Raw genomic sequence first — 25,416 nt, forward strand, 5'->3', positions numbered from 1 at the left:
AATTTAAACCACATGGGACACCACTACACATCCGCCTGAAGATCTGTAATAAAAAGACCGACAATAGCAGGTGGTGAGAGACACACAGGGGCTGGAACCCTCATGTGTTGCTGGTGGGAATGTAACACGGTCCGGCCAGTTTGAAAAACTGTTGGGCAGCTTGTCAAAAACTTAAATATGGCCGGTTGCGGTGGCTCACACCTGTAATCCCAGCACTTTGGGAGGCCGAGGTGGGTGGATCTCTTGAGGTCAGGAGTTCAAGATCAGCCTGGCCAACATGGCAAGACCCAGTCTCTACTAAAAATACAAAATTTAGCTGGCATGGTGATGCGTGCCTATAATCGCAGCTACTCTGGAGGCTGAGGCAGGAGAATCACTTGAGCCTGGGAGGCAGAGGTTGCAGTGAGCCAAGATCAAGCCACTGCACTCCAGCCTGGGTGACAGTGAGACTTCATCTCAAGAAAAAAAAAACAAATTAAATATGAACTTAACAGAAGAACTCTACTTCCAGGAAGCTGCCCAGTGTGTGCACGAATGTTCAAGGTGGCATGATTCATACTGGCCCCACACTGGATACACATGCTCTGCATATGTTTTGGATAATGGATAAATAAAACTTGGTCTAGCAATATAACAAAATACTATTCAGCAATAAAAACCAAAAACTGACACAGTCGACAAGATGATTGAACCTCAAAAACATGACACTAAGTGTTAGAATCCAGACGCAAAAGACTGCATGTTGCAGGATCCTATTGATGCGAAATGTCCATTAAATGTAAATCCACAGGCCGGGCAGGGTGGCCCATGCCTGTAATCCCAGCCCTTTGGGAAGCCGAGGGGTGTGGATCAGGAGTTCGAGACCAGCCTGGCCAACATGGTGAAACCCTGTCTCTACTAAAAGTACAAAAACTACCCAGGCATGGTGGTGAGCGCCTGTAATCCCAGCTACTCAGGAGGCTGAGGCAGAAGAATCATTTGAATGCAGGAGGCGGAGGTTGCCGTGAGTCGAGATCGCACCACCGCACTCCAGCCTGGGCAATAAGAGTGAGACTTGGTCTCAAAAAAAACTGTAAATCCACAGACAGGGTTCGGATCAGTGCCTCGGGGTGGGGCGGGGGCTGCTGACTACAGTTGGGCATGAAAATGTTCTATAGCTGGTTTGTAGTCATGGCTGTGCAACTCTGTGAACGCACAAATACCACTGTCTGGTGCCCTTGCAATGGGCGTGCAGATGGACAGTGGAAGGCACGCTGACGGTGTCGGCACACAGGATACCTCTGTAAAGCTGCTCAGGAAGAAAGGAGAAGCAAGCTCACGCAAAGGAAACGAGCACAGCACAGCCGCTGCCCCTTTCAGCATCGTCCCCCAGGTGACCAGAGTCTTCTTGTGCTGAGGGTGGCGAGAACCAGAATGACTTTACCAGCCCCCAAGACCATCCGCGTCTTGACCATCCTGCCACACTTGATTTTCACTCAAAACAGGATCTCCCCATGACCTTGGGGTACCTTCCCAAAAATCAAACACAGAATTTGTTCCCCTACATGATCTGCCTTGGACACTCCCTCCAAGGGGTGTTCCAGCACTGCCCTGGGCTCCCGGACCCATTCTGGTCAAAATGAGCCGGAGTGCACAAGGCAAGCCCAGGCTACTCCCAGGATAACATCTGCTTTGCTTTCGTATCCAGACCACGGAGCCCAGCATCGGAGAATGTCCACTGGGTAGGTGAATGAATGAATGAATCAATCAATCAATCAACACTTTTGATGAGTAACTCCCGTGTCCCGACTTCATGGTCATGTTTAATGAACTGTGCGCCAGCACACAGATGAGCTCGGGGGCACACGCAACCCCTTCTGCTCCCCGTTCCATCTCTGTCCCTGCCCTCTCCCTCCTTCAAGGATGGTGATCTGGGTGCCAGGGCCCTGTGGTAGACAGGACAGGGCAGCGGTGACCCTGCACCATGGGGCTTTCAGAAGAGTGGGGGACACAACACCCACAACGGCTGATGGCCAAGGACAGGGACAGAGTCACAGCAAGGAGTCACCATTGGAGTGTGACCAGGGGGCAGGTAGAAGGGACCCTCGTTCTGAGCACAATGACAGGTAGCACCATGGCATCCAGGCTGTGCCGATGCCCCACAAATGCCACCCCGCTTGGTGGGATTCACCCCAGCAGACAGCAGTTAGCAGCTCCAGTGCACAGGTGCGAACATGAGGCTTGCAGGAACCCTCTGTTCCCCTCCCCATATCCTCCCCGGGAGAGCTCGGTGGGGATGGGGCTGAGGCAGCAGCCTGGGCTTCAGTTTCTCCTCCTGCCTCAACCTCCAGGGAACGTTCCTGTGGGTTCCCTCAGCCAGCCTGCTGCAGGGGACCTCAGAGTAGACCCCGGGACTGTCCTCTAGGTCCCAGGCCCAGAGCACCTTGCCCACGGCTCAGCTGGTCAGGCCAGGCGCTCCCAGGCTGGGGGAGGTCCCAGAGCCTCCCGCAGGGAGGGGGATGTGCAGCCGTGATAGTTCCGGCACAGTGGACCCAGGCCTGGGCTGTAGCTATGCGCCCCCCCACCCCCGGTCACCAGCTGGACCCTGGCAGGGTACAGAGCCCTAGTTGCTCTTTTGTCAAATGGAGGCTATGGGTGGTCATGCGTGCATGTGTGTGTGTGTGTGTGTACGTGGGGGGTGGGCTCTAGCTGAGCAGGTGCCAACATCCCTGCAAGACGGACATAATCATTAGTGTGTAACTCAGGGTCACGCAGCCCAGCGGAGGTGATAGGAGATGGGGATCAGGGTCCCCAGGCCTCTCCTCTCCTCTGCCCACACCAAGGCCAGGTCCTCGGGGTGTGCACTCCGGGAGCACAGGCCAGCCCCTGACATCACCCATTCTGACATCACCCACGCTCCAAATCCCGGCTCGCAGTGTGTCCACGCGATGCCCGCACCCCACACTCCCGATTTCGCTGCTGTGCCAAATACTCCCTCACTCGCTAAGCCGGGTGGTCACCGAGACCGTCGCAGAGAGGGGGGATGCCCTGGTACCCACATGGGCAGGCGGAGGCACAGTGAGAGCTGGGGCTCAGAGGCCACACCCATGACTGCTGGGGTCAGGCAAGGGCAGCGGGGCTGAGGCTGGTGGTGGGTGCAGGAAGAGGATGCCAGAGGAGGCTTGGGGCAGTATGGGCACCGTGGGAGGTGCTGAGGCTGCTTACAGACCTTTCTGTAAAATGTGGGGTGGGGGCCCAGGGGTGTCCGAGACAGGCTATGCTGGGTTGTGGCACACGTGAGCTGTGAGCCTGAAACACATTACTTCCCCACTCCATGCCTTGGCCTTCTGGTCTGTGAAATGGGCACACAGCACCTCCCTCCGGTCTGTCGGAAGATTTCCAGGGGTGTGGGCCTTACCCACAACGGGCATGCAGGGTGCAGGGTGGGGCGGGAGAGCTGCTCCAAGCCCAGGTGTGGGGTATGAGGCTCAGGTGCCCTAGGTAGTCATGGTGGGATGGGAGCTGAGGTCCCATGTTGGCACAGGCTGCACTCCAGGACCCCATGGTGTGTGTCTGCGTGCACCTGTGCCTGTGCACACCTGTGCATGCCTCCCCAGTGTGTGTGTGGGAGCACGGTGGCACGCACACTGTGCATGGTGAGGGCACAGGTGCCCAGGGCTGGGAGCTGCCTGTTCAGCCGAGTCCCCTTGGTCCCTGACTTGTGTGGATTCGGGCGCGGGAACACTGGATTTCTGGTGAGTTGTTTCTCTGAAAAGCTGTGTCTGGGGACTCACAGCCCTCAGATGTAGCATGCTCTTGCTCTGTGGGGACAACGTAATGAAGGAACAAAAATAAGCCCGGATGTCTGTCAGACAGCAAACACCTCGGGGGCCTGACTCTCTTCCTGACGTCCCTCCCCGCCTACCCCAAGGATAGGGGAGCCGGCCGCTCCCAGACCCACCAGGCTCCCAGACCCCCCAGGCCCGCGGGAGCTCCATAGGTTCCCTGCCTCTCAGAGCCTCCATCCGCTCCATTGAATTTGTCAAAAAAAAAAAAAAAGAAAAAGCAGACAACAAATTCATTTTACAGAAGCTAACCCTCAGACTGAAGGAAATTCACATCAGAGCCACGACCATTCATGAACCCACATCGGCTGCCCACTATGGTGTCTGAGAGGTGAAAGGGGTGGGGGGCCAGGAGGGTGTGCATACTCCTCTATCCACACAGACACTCATCTACACACGCGTGCACTCATGCATGTGACAACACTCCTGTATTCAGACACGAATCTACACACACACACCTGTGAATGTGCGCACACACATGTGCACACTCCTCTATTCACACACGCAGTAATCTACACGCACACACATGTGAACACGTGTGCCTGCTCCCGTATTCACTCGGACATCCATCTGCACCCAGAGCCACACGCAAACGAAGATCTGAGGATCCCGTCTCCTGGAGGAAAGCCGGGATGCCGAATACCTGAGGAATGGGCCCTGAGCCCCACTTTTGTGGGCACCCTGAGGGGTTCTGTGCCAAGCTGACTCCACTGTTTCATACCAGTCCATTTTGGGGGGTTTATCTCCCCCAGAACACAGCTCTGAAATGCTAATGGCTGTCAAAGGGAAGCAAGACTTGCTTTGCACAACCTTCCTCTCCACAGGACCGCCTCCCTCATTTCCTAATGAATATAAATAGGAAAATAGGTTTTGCCTTACAGAGTATTTTTCTCCACAGGAATGTAGCTCCAATTTCTAAGCACTGTCAAAACAGAAGTTACAGCCTCTCTGTCTCTCCGTTGCCAGCGTCGTCACCCAGTACGGGCTCCCCTCACAGCTCTCAGACGTCGGCAGTCCCCTGGGTGGCCCATTCCCTTGTGTGTCCCTAAAAACCCTTTCTCCATCGACACCAGAGGGATCCTTTAAAGCCAGCCTTGTCTCTCAGCTGCTGCAAACTCCCCAGAGACTTCCCGAAGCAATCCGAGCACCATCCAACTCTTCGCAAGAGCTCTGACACGGGAGCAGCCCGGACCCCGGGGCCTCCTCTGCTCACCTCTCAGCCCCCACGGCCAGTCGCACTGGCCTTGGCCTTCACTCACATGAAGCATGTCTCGACTGCAGGGTCTTTGCACCTGCTCTCCCTTCCCCAGCATCCTCCTTCCCTGCCTCTTTGCATGGCAGGGCACAGAGGGACGCAGGGACCGAAGCTGCACCCCATCCAGGATCCAGGGCTGCAGGTCTGAGGGTCCTGCAGGGCAAATCAGAAGGGCTGGGGATTCTGCTAGCAGCAGTGGCTTTGCCCTTTCCAGAACTGGTGTCAGCCATTTACACTCCCCACAGCCATCCGTCCACCCCCACGCCCCAGCCCAGGCTCCAGGAAGGGAAGGGAAGGGACCCACCTCAGGTCATGCGGAACACCAGAGGCTCCCCAACCCGGATCACCCTGTGATCTACAGTCAGGCCCTCCCACCACTTCCACAGAACACACAGATGCAGGGACGGTCCCTCCGCGAGGAGGGCAGAGGCCTTAGTGCAGGCTCCCCTCAGGCAGGGAGACAACAGACTGGGGGGGCCCTCTTCAGGAGCCACAACAAACCAGGGGGTTCGAGATTTCCAGGAAACACTGTTGCCCTGGGAACAGAAGCCAGGGTGCCCTGGAGCCACTACCAGCACCCTCTGGGCAGAGGCAGGCACTTGGTTAATGCCGTCTCCCTCGGGATCTGGTCTAGGAACCAGCTGCCACCTTCCAGACGTGTCCGGGAAGCATCCCAGTGCCCCTCCCAGCCAGTCTCCCTCCGTCAGCACTCTGACCAGTGGGGGGCCAGGCAGGAGCCACAGTACAGCCCAGAGTCCAGGCCCAGGAGACACATCCTGAGGGTCCCCAGCCCCTTGGGCTTCTAGGGAGGCCGTGGAGGTCAAGATGGTGGTGAGGGAGCCAAGCACTGGCTGCCCCTTCACGCAACCCTGGCGGGGCATCTATGTCGTGGGTATTTCCGGGACACCTTCCCAGCCACTACTTCGGGCTCTGTCTCAACAGTGCAGGACTGTGAAGGCACACAGCTGTCCTTGACTCGTCCCTCCAGGCCAGCGCTGCCTCACTGTGTGCTCTGCAAAGCCCTCTCCCTGCAGTGCCTCCTGTGCACCAGCCGAACGTCTGGGGAGCCCCTCGACGGCCCCCCATTTCCAGACCCCGCTGCTCCTGGCCCCGGAAGTCCGCCGGGATTCTCATCCATGTAGGGCGGGCACATAACTGGCTGTGTTTGTATCTGTGTTTATTAAACTAGACGGAGTTAATGACTAAGAGGTGCCTGAGTTTGATCCTGCTGAAAATAAGACTCAGATCTGTCAGTAAACACGGGGGAGCCTCCAGGCTGTCAATCATCTCTCAGGGTTTCCATCCCAGGCAGGATTCCGCCTGGACCCAACCCAACAGCCTCCAAATGTCAGGGCAGCAATGCCGGGGTGTGCACCTGTCACATGGACACACCCCCAAGCCCACGGCCACCAGCCGGCCACATGTCCAGCGCCGGTGGGAAGCTCTCAGTACGATCAGTGCTCTGCGACAAGCCCTCTGACAGAAGTCACCATCGGAGGTGGCAGACAGCAAAGAGATGCACCTCTGTGGGGTCCTAGAGGGGGTAGTGGGCCACAGGGGGTCTGGGGGTACGCAGGGGTGGAATGTGACTTCCTAGACAAGCCAGTTCACCTCCATGCCAATGGCTTCAGGGTCCCCATCGGTAAGGCTAGGGGCACTCTCCCAGCTGAGGTCAGACATGAGGTATGGGGAGCCCAGCGTGGGAGCAGGGCTGAGCCCAGATACTGTTGCCTGCAAGCCTCAGTGGCTTGCGGCCACTGCGGCCACTGCCCTGTCTGGGCCTCAGTGTCCCTATCTTTAAAATTCGGGGATTGAATCAGAGGCTCTAGCAAACATGGTGACTGGTGATGGCTGGGCATTTCCCGCCCGGCTGCGCCTCCTCTGTCCCCACCCCTCCCTCGGAAGCCCAGAGCTTGGTTTCCCATGCGGGGGCACTGGGCACAACCCATGGGGAGGCAAGGCCCTGTCCCTTCCACCAGTCTCTCCCACTGTGGCTGCCTGAGTCTGTCCCAGAACTGGTGGAGGAAGACATCAGGGCAAACATCGCAGGCAGGGGGTCATCGTCCACTGTCAAGGCCTCTCTCCCCACCCACCTCACTGCTCCAGGGGCCTCACACCTGCCTTTCCGCTGCCTCTCCTGTCTGGATGCCCACCTCTTCCTGTGGGGTTATCTAAATTCTGCCCACCCTACAGGGGCCAGTCAGACCCCTCCTCCTCAGCCCCAGAGAGGAGCTTGGGTCCGGCTCACAGAGGAGGGGAGCCTGGAAGCTGTGAGTGCTGAGGAGGCAACCGGGGCTGAGTAACCGAGATCCTGAGACTCCAGGGTCTCCTACCACAGAACGGCCCCAGGAGTCCTGGCCACGTGGGGAGGGGAGGGCGGTGTGGACCAGCCTCCATGACTCAGTTTCCCCACTAGCTCCTGTGCACCCCCATGGCCAGGAGCAGGGAGCAGAGGAGTGGCCCTCTCTGCCTCAGTTTCCCCATCAGCTCCTGTGCACCCGCCATGGCCCGGAGCAGGGAGCAAATGAGTGGTCCTTGCCGCCTGACTCAGTTTCCCCACTGGCTGCCGACACCCCCATGGCCTGGAGCAGGGAGTGGAGGAGTAGTCCTCTCTGCCTCCCCTCTGAAGGTCCCTCAAGCCCTGCTCAACCCCCCACCGCCTCAGCCTGGGTTCCAGCTCTTCTCCAAGACCAAGACCCTGGCTGCCACAGGACAGCCCTACAGGTGCAGAGGCCTGGTCCAGCCATAGCTCCAGCTCACTCGCTGTATGACCTCGGGCGACGCTGGACCCTTCAGGAAAATGGGACTGGACCGGCTGATCTCCGTGGGAAAGGAGGTGCGTTTATTTGTGAGACCATTGTCTTTCCATCTGGGGATGCCCGTTCCAAGGCAGCCGAGTTCCTCCAAGCTTTGTCCCAGGCTCCAGGAAGGGCACACAGTCCGCCCTCCTTTGCCATCAGTGCTCCCAGGGTGGTCTCTCCACCTCCTGCCCTCCCTCCCCGAAAGGCTGGAAGAGGTGGGACAGAGCCAGGTCTCAATCCACCAGCCTTGGGAAGGGGATGTCGGGGGCAAGGTGAGGAGCTGTGGTGCTGGACTTGAGTGGCCGTAGCTGCCCCCCCCCCGCTTCCTGTTCACTGTTGGTGGTGCCGCCGACTGGCTCAGGGTGCATGGGGATGAGGGGAGGCAGCAGCCCCCAACAACCAAGGCCTCTCACCCTGCTAGAATTCCCTGACCTGAACCAACACAACAGGACACAGACACCGGACACAGGACCCCTCCACCACCTTCCCTGGCCCCACCCCACTCTGGGCCTCAGTCTCCCCATCTGCACAGCGGGTGCTGGAGTGGATGGCGCCATCATCCACCACACTGGCTCCACCACCAGCCACCCCCACAAAGACCCACCCAAGGCCACTTGACATCCGAGTTTGTGCTGGAAGAAACCAAATCCACAATAAAACAAAAAAGAAAGAGCGAGGGGCTGGGAGCTGGAGAGCTGACAAATGTATCCAGTGTCCGCGGCGATGCCACCATCCGCTCCAGGTTCACGCCCAGAAATTTATGGTCTCGTCACCCGGCCCTGGAGATCTATCACCTGTCACTCACTTGCATTTTTAAGCCTGCCCCCACCAGCCCCCTCGTGTATTTATGCACCACCCAACCAGGCATCTCGGGGACCTGCCTGTTTCTTTCTTGTGAAGATATATGAACACCCCAAGTCCGAGCACCTCTGCTCATAAATTTCCTCCGATGCGATGGCGTCTGAGTCTGGCATGGAGAAACAGAGTTCCCTACCAAAATGGGGACTGGGCTTGTCAGGGGGTAGGGATCCTAGGGTGGGGGCTCTGACCCCAGGGGGACCTTAGAAGGAGGCTTTCCTGAATGCTTAGAAAATTCTATCAAAATTTAGAGCTGATGCATGTGTGCTGGAAACAGACAGAGACAGCCACCAACACGGGACCCAGGCAGCCACTCCAATTTTACCCCATTGATCCCAGGCACTGTGTTCATATTTTAGTCCCATTAATTTTTCTCTCCTGGAGAGCAGGTGAAGCCTCCAAGTATACATTTAGGATGAAAATATTCAAATGCCGGGGTCCAAGAGAGGCAGCTACTCCAGGCTCTGGCCCTGGGCTCTCACTGGGGCCCCGGACACCTGTTTCTTGGTGGGGATTGTGGTAGGGAGGTGGAGGAGCAGCAGCCTCTCCCTGGCCCAGGTGTGGGGAACCTGCCTCCAAAGACACTTTGAAAAATCAGTGCTTTCCAGTGGCAGCCCAGGGGCACGGTGGGGAAGGGACGCAGCCCTCCCTCCCTTCCTCTGGTCTGGGGTGCAGGTGCCCACCACATCCCTGCACCCCTACCCTGGACTTACCAGGCCTCAGGAGTGTGGCTCTGGTTCAGGTGCCCACTGGTTTTCCTGGGAGTCAGGAGCTGCCTGCTGGGCCTGCTGTATCATCCTGAATGATACGCACAGAGCAGGCCTGCTGCTGCGGCCGAGAAGGGGGCTGCACAGCTGGCTGGAGGATGGGGGAGGGGCATGGCCCCCAACCTTTGACTTGGAGACCCCCAGCTCTTCTGCCCAGCAGAAGACCTGACTACCGTATGTCCAGGAAAATGAGGGACCCAAGTGCTGGGGTCCTGGCTGGACTCCAAACCCCCTCAAATCCAGGTGACGCTCCCACGCACGGCCCTCTGGAGTTTGTCCCCCCACCTTTGGTGGAGTGGGGCGCAAACCTGGGCTGGGTCCTGTGAGCCAGTTTTCTCAATGCTTGTTCAATTAAAAGGTGGCAGGGGCAGGGACCCAGGGGGCAGGAGGCCAGGGGTCAGCCAGGCAGAGAAGAGGAGCATGCTGATGCTTTTCAAGCAACCTATGCCCCATTCAGTGGGGTTTGCCCCAAGGCTGGGTGCAAGCTGAAGACCTCTTTGGAGGCTGGGGGTCTCTCTAGGGGGCAGCCCCTCAGAGAGGCAATGTGAGGAGATGTGCCATTTATATCTGCTCCTGGCTCCCAGTCCCTCCACAGCTTCTGTCCCCAGGCTCTCCGCACAGCCCTTAGCCCAATCGAGGGAGTGAGGGCAGAGCCAGCCCACCCAAGACAGGGTCCAAAGAGGCCCCACTCTGGGTGTGCAGGAAGGGAAAATGCTGGCACGGAGGCTTTTGGGGGACATGCACACCTGGCTCGGCCCCGCCTCGACCCTTTCTGCTAAGCCTTCGTTTTTTCCAGAAGGCATTATCAGCCTATCCCCATTTCACAGGTGTGGAAACTGAGGCTCTGAGATTCACCTGCCCCAAGGTCACACAGCTGAGACCTGGAAAAGCCTGACTTTCATCTCAGAGGCTGTCGTTTTTATGGGGGGGGGGTGCGGTAACGGCAGGCAGTGCCCCCCGCCCCACCCTCAGCATCAAGCGGGTGACCTGTGGGTTTCAAAGGATGGAAATAGGGGCACTTGTCTTTAGAGGCAGGTCGGGGCACGGAGGCTTCGCAGCCTCCTCCCATCCCCCCCCCCCAGGAACGACGACGAGGATGGCCTTCAGGTGGGGCGAGGGGTGGGGAGCACCCAGTAAGTTCAGTTCGGAGCGAAGCCCCCCCCCCCGCCGCCGCGCCAGGGGTTGGACTCAGGGGCTGGTACCGAGGAATGTGACCCCTCCGCGTGCGTGGCTGGACGGTCCCCGCGCGGAGCGAGGAGGCTCGCAGCGTCTGGGGGAGGGCGGCCCAGTTGGGAGGGCTATGGGAGTCCGGGGAGGGGTCAGCGACTCGGCCAGGAGGCGAGGGCAGCCCCCTGGTTTCCGGGAAGGGCAGGGGGCTGCGTTCTGGGGGCGCGGGGCGGGGTGCGGACTGCGAAGGGGGACGGAGGGGAGAGAGGAGCTGGGGAAGGAACCGCTCGGAGGGACGGGGCAGCGTGCGGGCTGCGGCAGCGACCCCAACCCGGGCCCCTGGGCTCTGTCGGGCTGAACCTGCGCCCGCTCCGCCGCCGCCAAGTTCCTCCAACTTTGCCCGCTGCGCTCGGATCGCGCGCCGGGCCTGGGGGCGCAGCAGGGGCCGGGGGCGCACGCGGCGCACTCGGGGACGCCCGGGGTTCGAGGTGGCAGGGGACTTGGCCGCGCCGCTCCCCGGGGGTGGTACGGGTCTCAAGTCCCCCAGGTTCAGCGCCCGGCCGTGCTCGCCGCTTACCTGCCAGCCCGGCCTCGGTTCCGGGGCTGCGCCCGCCGCCGCAGCCGTCCTTCAAGCTCTAACTTCGCTCCCGGGATTGAAATTCCTCCCCAGCTTCGCCCATCGATCTGCGCGCGCGGCCCCGCCCCTCGCCGCGCGGCCGGGGGAGAATTCAAGCTCGCCCTGCCCCCGCCCGCCCCCCTTCCCTCCCTCCCTCCCTCCCTTCCTCTCTCCTTCCCTCCCTCCCTCACTCCCTCGCCCGCCTGCGCGCTCCCTTCCACCCCCTCTTCCTCCGGCGCGAGTCCGGCTCGGAGCCTCTGGCCCTCCCCTTCTCTCCCCGGCCTCCGGAGCCCCTGCTCTCCTCGGCTCCCCGCGACGCCCAGCTCCTTCCCTCTCCCGGCGACGCGCAGGGGCTGGGGGAGGAGGGGAGGTCCTAGAAAGCGCAGGGGGCGTCCTCGCTGTCCCGTCCCCGGCCCTCTCCGCCCACATCTAAAAGGTGGTGGGGGTAGGTGGGTGGGGGGAGTGGGGGCGACAGCTGTTGGCTGAACGAGCCACCCGCGACTCCCATCACCCGAAGCAAAGCCAAGGTGTTCTCAGGTCTTCCCGTCGGTCCGCCCCTTATCCGGGAGGGCAGGGACCTAGGGGCAGAGAATGCGGGGCGCAAGCCGGTCCCCGCTTCCTTCCTTCACTCACCCCAACCACTGGGAGGACTTAAGGGGACTCTCGAGCACTCTTCGGCTCAGTCTCACCCTGACAACCTGCCTGTGCGGAAGCCCCCGTCCGCATGTTACAGGAAGGGAAACTGAGTCAAGAGAGGCCCAGAGTCTCGCCCCACACGGCGCGTCGGAGGCAGAGCCCCAGGGGCAGCCTGGACCCGGGTAGGAGCCCTCGAGACTCCACGCTTGGGCCGGGCAGGCCCCGGAGGTGCCTGGACAAGCCCGCGTTCCAGAACGGCCGGCGCCTGGGGGCCCTCTCCAGTCCCCGCGTAGCCTGCGCGCCCCCGCCGGCGCCCCCTCCCCGCTTCCTGTCCCCCGCCCGCCTCTGGTTCCCGGCCTCAGTACCCCCGGCACGCTCTCCGCTCGCCGCCAGCAGCTGGGCAATTCAACGAGCATACAAAAGAGTTGACTCAATTCAAAGGCAGCAAATCAAGAAAAATCCTATAGTGTGTGGGGACCGGAGAGGGAATGTGAATGAACGCCCACGGCGCCGTTCAGTCCTATAGGGACCGGCCTAGCCCGGCTGCAGGGCCTGACACGCCTGGGTCCTAGGGTTCTCTAGTAGCCAGAATCGGGGAGTGGGCTCCGAGCGGCCTTGGCTCCCAGGCATCCAGAACTGGCCCGAATTTAGGAATTTGGAGCTTGTGGCCTCCTTTGGCTGGCTGGGTGGGGCTCCCGTGATGGGGGTGCAGAGCCTTGAAGGGGAGTGCTAGGACAAAAGCCAGTGCGTCCCCACGATTTCATGCAAGTATTGGGGGGGCAGGGGGCCTGGAAACCCAGCACAGCCCCAGGGGCCAGCAGGAAGAGCACTGGTGGTTTGGAACACCTAAGCTCTGGCCTTTCTCCTTCTGCCCCGACCTGGACCACGGTCAGAGCCAGGCCGCAGGCCAAGAGCAGGTCCTTGTTTACCCACCAGATAGATACTGCAAGCCTGAGATGTGCCAGGCCTGGGCCTGTGGAACGAGGCCGGCGGTGAGAGGGGCACCCTCTCCTCCCTGCCTGTCTGTGAGGTCTCCCCAGCGGCAGCTCCACTAGGGAGAAGCTGGTCGGCCCCCAGAGCTTCCTTGGCGGGGCTTGTAAGGTCCCGGTATGCTACCCTCCAGCTTCTGGTCTCGCCAGCCCTGTGCAGATGACCACCGGCCTCGGGGCCCCAGCCTGTCCATTACCCCTGCAAAACATAAACCCCAAGAGAGGTACTGGTTCCCCATTTCCAGCAGGTTCCCCCAGGCCTGTGCTGGTCAAGTGCAGCCGAAGCTCTGGAAGGAGCCTCCTTGGCCTTCGCAGGTGTCCCCCGTGTGCCCTGCGCTGTGCTGGGCGCCTGCCCGGAGGAGTCGCACCAGGACGTCCTGCTACTTCCCAAGAGCAGGCATTATGAGCCCATTTCCTTGGGGTGCAAACTGAGGCCGGGGGCCTCTTCAGAGCGCCCTTGACCGGTACTGCCTGACCCCAGAGGTCAGTTCTGCGGCCACTCGGGGTCTGAGATCCACGGAGAACTTCAGAGGTCAACTGGAGGGGCGGGTAGGGGTACGCGCGGGGCCCTGTGAGGCGAGATCCCGCAACCTGAGGAGCCAGGACCCCAGCAGAGAGCGAAACCTGGAGCTGGGGGAGGGGAGGGCAGGGGGCTGCACGGCGGGGGTCGAGTCCTCGTGGCCGCCCCGCAACCCCGAGCGGAGGCTGCGCCGTTCGGCTGCGACCGAGTCCCCGGAGTCCCGGCCGGGCCGCCCCTCCCCCGTGGCCGCGCCGATTGGCGGCCTGCGTGTAAGTCATTAATTCTGTTACCCGGACGCGGGCGCCGCCGCCGCGAGGACATCTGTCCGGGGCCCAACTCCGCGCTCCACGCCCCCCGCCCCTCCCCCAGACCCAGAACCGAGGAGAGGACAGGACGCGGCGGTGAAGCTGAGAGGTTGGAAGCTGGAGGGCGGCGGAGTCCCGGAGTTAACGGGGAGGGGGGCGGGGCCGGCGCTGGCCCTGGGGACAAAGATCCCCACGCTGCCTGCGGACTGGGCTCTGCAGACACCCAGGCAGAAGAAGGACTCCGTATTCCCTGTCCCCCAGATCCTCAAATCCACTCAGGCTCTGACCTGAGTGTCGGGGTGGGGTGGGGGAGACCGAACCCTCCTGGGCCCTCGGGGCGCGCGAAGGCGACGCTGAAGGGGGGACGCTGGGACGCTGCTTCCTCCCCGCACACGCCGCCCGAGCTGCATCCCTAAACGCTCCAGGAGCTTCGCGGGTGCCCCCCACCCTCCACAGCCCCCGAGGCTGCCCCCAGCGACCTCCTCTCGCCCGCAGGCGCGGGCGAATGTGTTGCGCTCGCCGTGGGTTGGGAGGAAGGGCGCGGATTGCAGGAAGTCCCCGCTCCTCCCTGGGCAGCCTGGCCCCGGGGACTCGCGCTCTGCCCCCGGCGGAGGACTCGGTCGGGAACGGTGCTGAGACTGCGCGGGTACGGACCAGGACCCTGACCGGGTGGTCACCGTGCAGTTTGGGAAGAGAAAAAGTTCCGGGGGGGCGACACCCCGAGATCGAAGAGGGGATAATGGGAGAAGAGCAGGCGGCAGGGAGGGAAGAGCGGCGGCAGCGGGGCCAGGAGAGCTGGGGGTCCGCTCTGCGCCCCGGGGTCCCGCCCCACTCGGCAGCCCAGCCCAGCCCCACCGCGTCGGCTTCCCGGACCGGGAGAGGCTCAGGTCACCGACGCCTATTAATAACCGCGAGCGGGTCCTTCCCGGGAGCTCCGCAGCGGCGGGCAGGCTAGCCCGGCCACCGGCTGGGGTGGGGGCGGGGGTCCCGTAACACCCCCTCCGGAGGCTCAAGCGGCGCGGGGCGGGGCGCTGCGCCCCCCACGCAGGCTTTGCGAAGGCAAGGCACCCACAACCTACTCCCTCCCCACCTCCGCCTCCAAGACCTGGTTTTAGATGAAGAGGGGTTCGTCTGTGGTTCAACTTGGGGCGCCGCGGCTACCCCAGCGCACTCAAAGGCGCGTCCAACCCCCTCCCCCTCTTTCTGCCCAGTCGGCTTTTTGCTCTCAGCGAGCTCGGTAAAGTTTCGGGGTCCCCGCGGCGCCTCCCTAACACTAGGGGTCCAGAGTCCTGGCCCTTCCAGCCGCGGCGTCGGGGAGGGAAGTTTGTCCGGCCCAGGCTCGGCGGCCGCGAACTTCGGGTGCGCCCGCCTCCGAACCCGGGTGGGTGGATGGGGACACCCCGGAACCGCGGGCCCGGAGCGCCGCATCCAGAGCCCCGCGGGCGGGGGGACTCGGCCCTGGCACGGACGCTGAGGTCAGGGCACCCGGGATGGGGTGGCCCGGGCTGCAAGAGCCGCTGGGGACCCTGTGCTGACCCCCGCCGCCCCCCCGAAAGAGTATCTTCTTCCCTGCCTCCCCCAGGGGCGGAGACCCTCCGATCCCGCAGCGGCGGCAGAGGGGTCCCCCGGCCCCGGACAGCCCCATGCACCGCAGGCCCCTTCTTACCTGGGCCGGGGTGCGGGCCCCGGGCTGGAGGCACGGTAGCGGGCGAGCAGAGCGCGCGCACCCAGGTTCCCCGAGCGCGGCGGCAGCGGCGGCGGCTTCCCCTCCTTCCTCCTCCTCTTCCTCCTCCGGGCTCGCTGGCTCCAGACAGCCCTCCTCCCCCTCCCGCCCTGCCGGCCCCTCCCGGAGCCCGCCCGGCTGGACTCGGCCTGCGACCCGGAGCCCAGCGGAGCCGGCGGGAGCCAGGCTGCGGCGCTCACTGCGTCAAGCGCCGGGCGAGCGCGGGGCGGCGGCGGCTGCGGGGACAGCGCGCTCGGAGCCCGGGGCTGGCCGGGCAGGCGGGGGAGCGGCGGCTCCGGCTCCGGCTCCGGCTCCGGCTCGGGCGCGGGCGCAGTGGCGGCGGCCGCGGCAGCGCCGAGGTTGTAGCACATTCTTTCTGAGCGTGATGGAAGGTTTCCTGTGGGAGAGCGCGCGGGGAGGGCTGGGGAGGGGGCGGGGGCCGCGGCGGGAGCCGTAGGGGCAGGGGGCGGGGTCGCTGCCCGCACGTCGGTGGGCTAGGGGGTGGCCGGAGGGGGGTTCCGGAGGGCAAGTTGGAGCCAGCCCCGGGGGCGGCGTGGGAAGCCGAGAGGCGGCCTCTCCCCCTCCTCCTGGCCCGCCCCGCGCGCCCCTTGCCTCCGCCCCAGGCCACCCAGCGGCTCCCAGGCTTCGGTTTGGAAGAGAAGCATCCGAAGGTCTGGGGGTCGGGACCCTGGGTGGCGCTGGGAGGTGGGCACCTGGGTGCGGACACGGCTGTGCTCACACGCGCCCGGCAACCGAGTGGAAGTTGACCCCAAGTCAGACCCTGTGTGGGCGCGCGCGTCCGCGAGGGCCAAAGCACAGCCCGCAGAACGCGCGTTTGCTGGGCAGGGGGAGAGCGGGGCACTTGGGGGCGGGGAGGTGGAGCGAGAGGGTGGTCGGCCCCCGGCGGCCCCACGTCCCCAGGGACTCGCCCTCCCCTAAGGTCGCCGACCCCTCCCTCCTTTCGCTCCCCGTAGTGCGTCGCCCCCCGCCTTTCGGCCGGGAGGAGGGGGAGGCGTGGGAGCGGCCCGGCGCCTTCCGATTCCCGGAAGGTTCGGTTTAGCGGATTTCCCTCTCCCCTTCATGCGCCTCCCGAATCCCGGCGGATCCGAAATCGCTCCCTCGGGCTCTAAGCCGAGGGGTCCCCCGCCGCTCCCTGGTGGTCCCGAGCCCTCGCCGAGCGGTCTCACGGCTTCCCAGGGCGTCTCCCACTCCCAACCGCCCCTTCCCCAGCCTGCGGCTTTCGCGTGGGCTAAAAATTCCAAACCAGGCTCAAGAGCGCCCTCGCCGGGCTAAGCCCCCGCGCGCCGCTTCACGAACCCGCGGTGTTCGGAGTTGCCGAGCCTGGGACCCCCAGCGTGCGCTGGGCACGACCCTCTGGACGCCGCTGCCAGCGCCGCGCCCCGGCCAGGGAGCCCCACACCATCAAGAAGGCAGGGAGGGGGAGGGGAGGGGACTGCTAGAGGAGAGGGGGCGGCTCCCCAGGTGTCCTTCCCGGAGGAAGTCCCGGGACAGGGGTGGTAGGCCGCAGAGATCGCGCCCCGAGGATGGCCGAGCCGGGGATGGGCGCGCGGGGCTCCCGTCCGGATGCGGGTCCAGCTTCTTCTCCACAGCCGAGAAACTACGTCCAGCCCGCGGGGCGGCCGCCCGCCCTCTGAGCTCCTGGCATCCGATCCCGAGCCTCCACCACTCTTGTTCCTGCAGGACGGGGTTGGGGGCACTGAGACCGTGATTCAGGCCAGGGCATGGAGGAAGTGCCACCGCCTGCTCCCGAGATTGCTGGACACGAAGGGTGGAGGCCGAGGGTGGAGGCCGAGGACGGAGCCCCTGCCTGCGGCTGTCCAGCCCTTAGTCCCTGCGCGGGGGCACCCAGACCTCCAGGGAACAGGGAGCCAGAGCGGGCAGAGCCCAGCCTGGGGGGTCTCTTGCCTGGTCCTTCAGGGAGGGGCCCGGCTCTGAAGCGCGCAGTGGCCTAGGTGGGCACACAGCCCCTTTCTCTCACTTCCCCCCTCCCCTGCTTGCGGGCCTGGAGAGTCCCGGACCTGGCTCCCTGGAGGAAGCTGGAAGAGGGGAGCTGTCCTGCGGGCTTTCCAGGGCGCTGAGGTATTTCAGCCCTGACTGACTCCCTCTGCAGCTCCTTCCAATGCTGAAATATGCCCTCCTGACCCGTGAGAGGGCAGGGCCCCCCGCGGGGCCTGGCTGGCCTCCGGCTGCTGTGCCCCAAAACACTGACACACCTCAGGCTGGGAATGGGTGACCCCAGGACAGACCCAAAGAGAAGAGGTGGGTTGGAGGCTATCTGTCTCTGGCCTCTTCTGGAGCCCTCTCTCCCGGCCTCTATTTGCCTCTGTCAGAGGATATGTTTGTTCTCTCTCTCTCTCTCTCTCTCTCCCTCTCCCCTCCCCACCCCCACCACTCCTTTTCCATCTCTTTCCCTCTTCCTCTTCTTCTCCCCTCTCTCCCTTTCCTCCTCTCCTCTCTCCTTTTCTTTCTCTGTCTTCCTCTCTTTCTCTCTGACATTCATCTCCTCCTGATCCCCCTCCCCCAGCAGACACAGGTACCCAGAGGCAGCTTATGTGGTGTAGACACATTACAGCACATCCAGGGAAGACGCACAGGCAGGGAAGACGCGTGTGGTTACCCACCCCAGCTCCCCCTACAAGCCTGTCCCCCATGTGAAGATGCCACAGCCTCACTGGGACAGGAAGACCTGGATCCCTCCCCACCCCATATCTCTCACTGTGGTTGTGCAGAGAGTTGCAAAGGCATCCTGCTTCACACATCCCCGAATTGCACACACCCCACCCCACCCCGAGTAACCCTCACACACGCACGCACACTGGTGTGGCACAATGACCATCCCTCCCGTGATGGAGCATCCTAGTGACTGGGGGCTGATATCGTCATTTAGTCCTCACAGCAACCCTAGAAGTGAACTAGCTATGAAGATCTCCAGTTCCCAGAGGGTAAAATCGAGAGGTCCAGAGATCAAGTACCTTGGTCAGGGTCACCATAAACTGGAAATGGCCAGGGTTTGAATCCAGATGGTCAGACTCGAAGGCCATTGTACTAAGCATGTTCCCATCTGCATGCACACGCATTCACGCAGTCACTCCACACACACGTACTTGCTCAGGCCTCCTTTCTGAGGTGCTGCCACTGCCCAGCAGCGGCCCCAATGCAGCAGTGACAGCCAGTCCATCAGACATGTCTTTCCAGAGATGAGTCGGCTGGGCCAAGACCTAGGGCAGAGCTGGGGATGGTGGGTGCACCCCCAGCCACCTGGGCACCGTCGCCAGATCCAGGGCTCAGCAGGCCCTTCTGATGTACACGACAAGGTCCTCGTTCAGAATAAAACAGCCCAGTTTAAGACCTGCCTGGGCAACATAGTGAGACCCTGTCTCTACAAAACATAAAAAATGAGCTGGGTGCGGTGGCGTGCGCCATGGTTCCAGCTATTCAGGAGGCTGAGGTAGGAGGATCACTTGAGCCCAGGAGGAGGAAGTTGCAGTGAGCTATGGTTGTACCACTGCACTCCAGCCAGGGCAACAGAGCAAGAGTCTGTCTCAAAAACAAACAAAAAAAGAGCTAAACTGCCAGTAAGATTCTCATTTTTATGGAACCAAATCAACCACCATCTCATGACCCACCAGCTACTCTATAGGGGAGAGGCTGGTCAGTAAGAGCCGGAGGGGCCTGGGGCTGTGGGGCCTCAGGGCTTCACTTTTCTTAGGTGGTTGGAAGCACACACACCCCCTCCCCTGCACCCTGCCACTGACAATCCTGTGTCCCTGGACACCCTGGGATTCCCTGGGCAAGTTCTCACTGTATTGTACAGTCAATGACTTGATGTGTCAGTTTCATCCAGCAGAGTGTGAGCTGGAGAGAGCAGGACAGACGGACTCACCTCCAGGCCTCAGTGCCCCACTCCAGCCCCACATTCCCGCACCCACTTCCAGGATAAATGAGGACTCACCTGATGGCTTTGATACCTTTGCACCCCTGCAGGTGGTTCCTGTGCCCTCTCTGCTGAGGATGGCCTGGTTGGAAGCAAATGACCCGGTTGCCGGAGTGTGTTTGTGGAAGCAGGGGAGGGACAGAGCACCTGGGATAAATTGCGAAGGAGTGGGGAGAGAATTCCGCCCCCCGCATCCTAAGAAAATGGTAACCAGAGAAGAACGGTGACAATCTCTTCCTGTTCCCAGAACTTCACAGTAAGAACAACAAACGCCCGTAAAACCCCGAAGCCATAGATTAAATGCTATGTCCAATTTCTATCTCAGGCAAAGAGCCAGTTCCCTCTATATAAAGAGCTCTTACAAATCAATAAGAAAAAAAATAGCCAAGAGGCAAAAAAAAAAAAAAAAAAAAAAAAGGCAGAGGTAATGAACAGAAAAGGAAATCAAAAGGATGTTTAAACAAATGAAAAAGTGCCTACGCTCACGCTTAGTTTGAAACTTTACTGATGTGATTTTTCACTCATCAGATAGGCACAGATTAAACAGTCTAAGGACACACCCTGTTGCAATAGTGTGGGGAAGAAGACACCCTTGGAACCTCTGAAACAATGTCAAAATTCCAAATATACACACCCTTTGGCCCAGCATTTGCTTCTAGGAATCTGTCCTCCAGATACTCCTCGCAAATGTGAAAAATGATATATTGCTTTGTACAAGGTTATTCGCCGAAGCACTCTTTGTAATAGCAGCAGATTGGAAGGAGCCGAAGTGCCCGCTGACAGTGGAGTGCTTAAATCATCATGGCACATCCAGCCGGATAAAGGTGGACTGATTGGAGTTCTTCTGTGGATGTTCTTTAGGATGAAAAAGCAAAAGGGGCTGGACAGTGTATATGGCACTTTTTTTTTTTTAGACTGTATACAAAAAGGAGGTAACGAAATGACATTTTATTTGCCTGCACACACTGATTTCTGGAAGGAGACCCAAGAAACTAGAAATAGTGGGTGCCTCCTGTAGGAACCTGGGGGCTGCAAGGCTAGGGGAGAGGGTGGAAGGGGATTCATTTCTTTTTTTTTTTTTTGAGACGAAGTCTCGCTCTTGTCCCCCAGGCTGGAGGGCAGTGGTGCGATCTCAGCTCACTGCAACCTCCACCTCCCAGGTTCAAGTGATTCTCCTACCGCAGCCTCCCGAGTAGCTGGGATTACAGGCATGCACCCCCACGCCCGGCTAATTTTTGTATTTTTAGTAGAGACAGGGTTTCACCATGTTTGCCAGGCTGGTCTCGAACTCCTGATCTCAGGTAATCCACCCACCTTGTCCTCCCAAAGTGCTGGGATTACAGGTGTAAGCCACTGCGCCCGGCTGGGGACTCAATATAAAAAAATAGTTTTAATGTATTATTTATTTACAGACAGTGAAATTCATAGTTCTTCAGTTTTTGTTTTGTTTTCTTTTTTTGAGACGGAGTCTCGCTGTGTCGCCCAGGCTGGAGTGCAGTGGCGCGATCTTGGCTCACTGCAAGCTCCGCCTCCCGGGTTCACGCCATTCTCCTGCCTCAGCCTCCGAGTAGCTGGGACTACAGGCGCCTGCCACCTCGCCCGGCTAATTTTTTCTATTTTTAGTAGAGACGGGGTTTCACTGTGTTAGCCAGGATGGTCTCGATCTCCTGACCTTGTGATCCACCCACCTCGGCCTCCCAAAGTGCTGGGATTACATGCTTGAGCCACCGCGCCTGGTCTGTTCTTCAGTTTTATACTGCTGGGAACTACAGTTCTGAAATCGGACAAATGTGGACACTGGTTGCCATCACTACCCAGCTCAAAATACTGAACATTCCCATCACCCCAGAAAATGAGACTTCTCCCTGTGTGCCCCTGTAATGCCATTTGAATTCTGTGCGATATGCAGACATGTTCCTTTGTAATAAATTTCAATGTGAAAATGAAAATGGAAAATTGTTTTCTAACGTCTCATCTGGTCCCCACTGTAATCCAGGGAGGCAATCCTTCCTTTCCCCTTTTACAGGTGACAAAACTGAATTTTAGGGAGTGACTTGCCTAAGGGGATCCTTTTTCTTCTCCTGCATGTAGGCTGGGATGGTTTTAGAGCAGAGGCAAAAATGCAAAAACAGCAATCGTGTGACTTTTAAAACTAACTCTGAGATTAAAGGGAGCTGTGTAAAGAGCTAACTAGGTTTTGTTAAAGATTTACAGGAGTGGCCAGGCGTGGTGGCTCAAGCCTGTAATCCCAGCACTTTGGGAGGCCGAGACGGGCTGATCACGAGGTCAGGAGATCGAGACCATCCTGGCTAACACGGTGAAACCCCGTCTCTACTAAAAAAATATAAAAAACTAGCCGGGCGAGGTGGCGGGCGCCTCTAGTCCCAGCTACTCGGGAGGCTGAGGCAGGAGAATGGCGTTAACCCGGGAGGCGGAGCTTGCAGTGCGCTGAGATCCAGCCACTGCACTCCAGCCTGGGTGACAGAGCAAGACTCCATTTCAAAAAAAAAAAAAAAGGCTTACTTGATAATGCACATAGCGTACAATTCACCCATTTCAAGTGTACAATTTGATGGTTTTTAGTATGTTCGCAGGGTTGTGCAACCATCACCACCATCTAATTTTAGGAAATTTCATCACCCCAAAAGGAAACCCTATATCCACTACCAACCATTTATCATTCCCCACCATCCCCCAACAACAGTAAGCAACCACTTATCTGCTCTGTCTCTATGGATTTGACTATTCTAGATTTTTTTTCTTTTCTTTTCTTTTCTTTTTTTTTTTTTTTTTTGAGATGGAGTCTCCCTCTTGTCACTCAGGCTGGAGTGCTGTGGCGTGATCTCAGCTCACTGCAACCTCTGCCTCCCAGGTTCCAGCAATTCTTCCACGTCAGCCTCCTGAGTAGCTGGGATCACAGGCATGCACCACCATGCCCGGCTAGTTTTTGTATTTTTAGTAGAGACGGGGTTTCACCATGTTGGCCAGGCTGGTCTCAAACGCCTGAGCTCAAGTGATCTGTCCGCCTCAGCCTCCCAAAGTGCTGGGATTATAGGCATGAGCCACCATGTCGGGCCTGTTGTAGATATTTCTTGTAAATGGAATCAGACAATATGTGGTCTTCCGTGACTGGCTAGTTTCACTTAGCATTGTTTTTGAGGTTCATCCATGTTGTAGCATTTCAGTATTTTCTTCCTTTTTATTGCCAAATAGCACTCCATTGAATAGCTGGAGCACATTTTATGACCTGTTCATCAGCTGATGGGTATTTGGGCTGTTTTCACGTTGGAAATGTGAGTCACACAGCTAGGTACAGTCAGGTACTAGTTCTCATGTGCACATATGTTTCCATTTCTTTTGGGTAAATACCTAGGAATGGAATTGTTGGGTCATATGGTAAGCCTATCTTTCACATTTTGAAGAGTTCACAAACTGTCAAAATGGATACCACACGTTATGTTCCCAGCAGCAATGTAGAAGGGTTCCTATTTCTCTGCATCCTCGTCAACACTTTATTATTATTATTATTATTATTATTATTATTATTATCATTATTACTATTTCCTGAGATCTGAGATGGAGTTTTACTCTTGTTGCCCAGGCTGGAGTGCAGCGGCACGATCTCGGCTCACCACAACCTCTGCCTCCTGGGTTCGATTCTCCTGCCTCAGCCTCCAGAGTAGCTGGGATTATAGGCATGAGCCACCACACCCAGCTAATTTTGTATTTTTAGTAGAGATGCGATTTCTCCATGTTGGTCAGGCTGGTCTTGAACTCCTGACCTCAGGTGATCCACCCACCTCGGCCTCCCAAAGTGCTGGGATTACAGGCATGAGCCACGGTGCCTGGCCAACACTTACTATTATTATTATCATTTGAGACAGGGCCTCACTCTGTCACTGTCAGGCTGAAGTGCAGTGGTGCAATCTTGGCTCACTGCAACCTCCGCCTCCTAGGCTCAAGCAATCCTCCCACCTTGGCCTCCACAGTAGCTGGGACTACAGCCATGAACCACCACGCCTGGCAAATTTGTGTATTTTTAGTAGAGATGGTGTTTTACCATATTGCCCAGGCTGGTCTCGGACTCCTGGGCTCAAGCAATCCACCTGCCTCAGACTCCTAAAGTGCCTGGCCTCAACACTTATTATTATCTGTCTTTTTTATTATGGCCATCCTAGATAGTGTGAAGTTGTTATCTCCTAGTGGTTTTGATCTGCATTTCCCTGGTGACTAATGATGTTGAGCATCTTTTCCTGTGTGATTGAACTTTTACATATCTTTTGGAGAAATGTCCATTTGAATCTTTTGTTCATATTTAAATTGGGTTATAATTTTATTATTGAGTTGTAAGACTTGTAAAATATATTTTAGACACACTCCCTAATTAGATGTATAATTTGCAAATGTTTTTCTCCCTTTCTGTGGGTTGTTTTTCATTTTCATGTTGCCGTTATTTGTAGCACACAAATTTTAAATTTTGATGAAGTCCGATTTTTTCTGTTGTTGTTTGAGCTTTTGATGTGGCATCTGACAATCTTTTCCCTACGTCGAATATTTAGTTCTGTATTTTCTTCTAAGAGTTTCATGGTTTTAGCTCTTCTGTTGAGGTCTCAGATGCATTTTTTTTTTTTTTTTAAACAGAGTTGTGCTCTTGTTCCCCAGGCTGGAGTGCAGTGGCAGGATCTCAACTCACTGCAACCTCCACCTCCCAGGTTCAGACAATTCTTCTGCCTCAGCCTCCTGAGTAGCTGGGACTACAGGCATTCACCACCACACCCAGCTATTTGTGTGTGTGTGTGTGTGTGTGTGTGTGTGTGTGTGTGTGTGTGTGTTTAGTAGAGACAGGATTTCATCATGTTGTCCAGGCTGGTCTCGAACTCCTGACCTCAGGTGATCCACCTGCCTCGGCCTCCCAGAGTGCTGGGATTACAGGCATGAGCCACCATGCCCAGCCTTGGATGCATCTTGAGTTGATGTTTGTATATGGTGTGAGGTAAGGGTCCATCTTCATTCCCTTGCATGTGGCTGCTACTTGGCCCAGCACCATGTGTCAAAGGACTCCTCTTCCCCCAGCCCCATCAAATTGTCTTGGCTCCCTTATTGGAAATAAACAGAGTGAAAATACAAGGGTTTATTTCTGGACTCTCAGTTCTAGCCCATTGCAGTACATATCTGTCCTTACCACAGTACCACACTGTCCTCATTACCGTAAGAAGTTTTCACATTGGGAAGTGTCAGTCTGTCTTCCTGCTTTTTTTTCCTAGAAACAGGGTCTTGCTCTGTCGCCCAGGCTAGAATGCAGTGGTGCAAACATAGCTCACTGCAGCATTGAACTCCTAGGCTCAAGTGATCCTCCCATCCCAGTCTCCTGAGTAGCTGGGACTACAGGCATGTGCCACCACACCCAGCTAATTTAATTTTTTTTTTTCCTTTTTTGTAGAGATGGAGTCTTGCTATGTTACCTAGGTTCGTCTCGAACTCCTGGGCTTAAGTGATCCTCCTGCCTTGGCTTCCCAAAATGCTGAGATTACAGGCATGAGCCACCACACCCAGCTGAGTCTTCCCACTTTGTTCTTTCCTTTTCAAACTTGTTTGGGATCTTTGGGGTCCCCTGCACCTGAACCCAGTGCAAACCCCAGCTGTCCCTCAGCATCTCTGAGTAGCTGGAGCACATGTGGCTGATACTTTCAGGGCTGAGGAATACTGTCGACAAAGGGCACATTTATTAAGCACCTGCTGTGTGCCAGGCACTGTCTAAGTGCCCTGCCTGTGTTAATTCACTTGCACTGTGGGCAGTGGTGCTATTACCACTCACACTTAACAGTGAGGACCCTGAGGCACCGTGAGGCTGAGAAACCCACCCAGGACCACACAGATACTGGGCCGTGGCCACCTCCCCGCAGTTTGTCTGCAAAGCCCAGATTCTTTTTCATTGCTTTTCACATAGAACTTTGAAATGTTTCAAACATCTGGAAAAGTTGAGATGATTTCACGGCGAAC

General features: G+C 58.5%; 1 protein-coding gene across 4 annotated transcripts in view; it reads right to left on the reverse strand.

Moving 5' to 3' along the window:
* Window positions 1–15,555, reverse strand: part of LOC105483408 (extracellular leucine rich repeat and fibronectin type III domain containing 1) — an 82,879-nt gene extending 67,324 nt beyond the window's left edge. For 2 of the 4 annotated variants that reach the window (XM_011744296.3, XM_011744290.3), the window contains exon 1: window positions 15,405–15,555. The gene's annotated coding sequence lies outside the window, so the exon portion shown is untranslated. Of the gene's footprint in view, window positions 1–11,249; window positions 11,358–15,404 lie in introns of those variants that run through there. The other 2 variants (XM_071095442.1, XM_011744291.3) reach the window with 1 other exon arrangement.
* Window positions 15,556–25,416: the final 9,861 nt, after the last annotated feature.

This window comes from Macaca nemestrina, chromosome 4 (assembly GCF_043159975.1).
Source record: "Macaca nemestrina isolate mMacNem1 chromosome 4, mMacNem.hap1, whole genome shotgun sequence".
In the NCBI taxonomy this organism is placed as follows: Eukaryota; Metazoa; Chordata; class Mammalia; order Primates; family Cercopithecidae; genus Macaca; species Macaca nemestrina.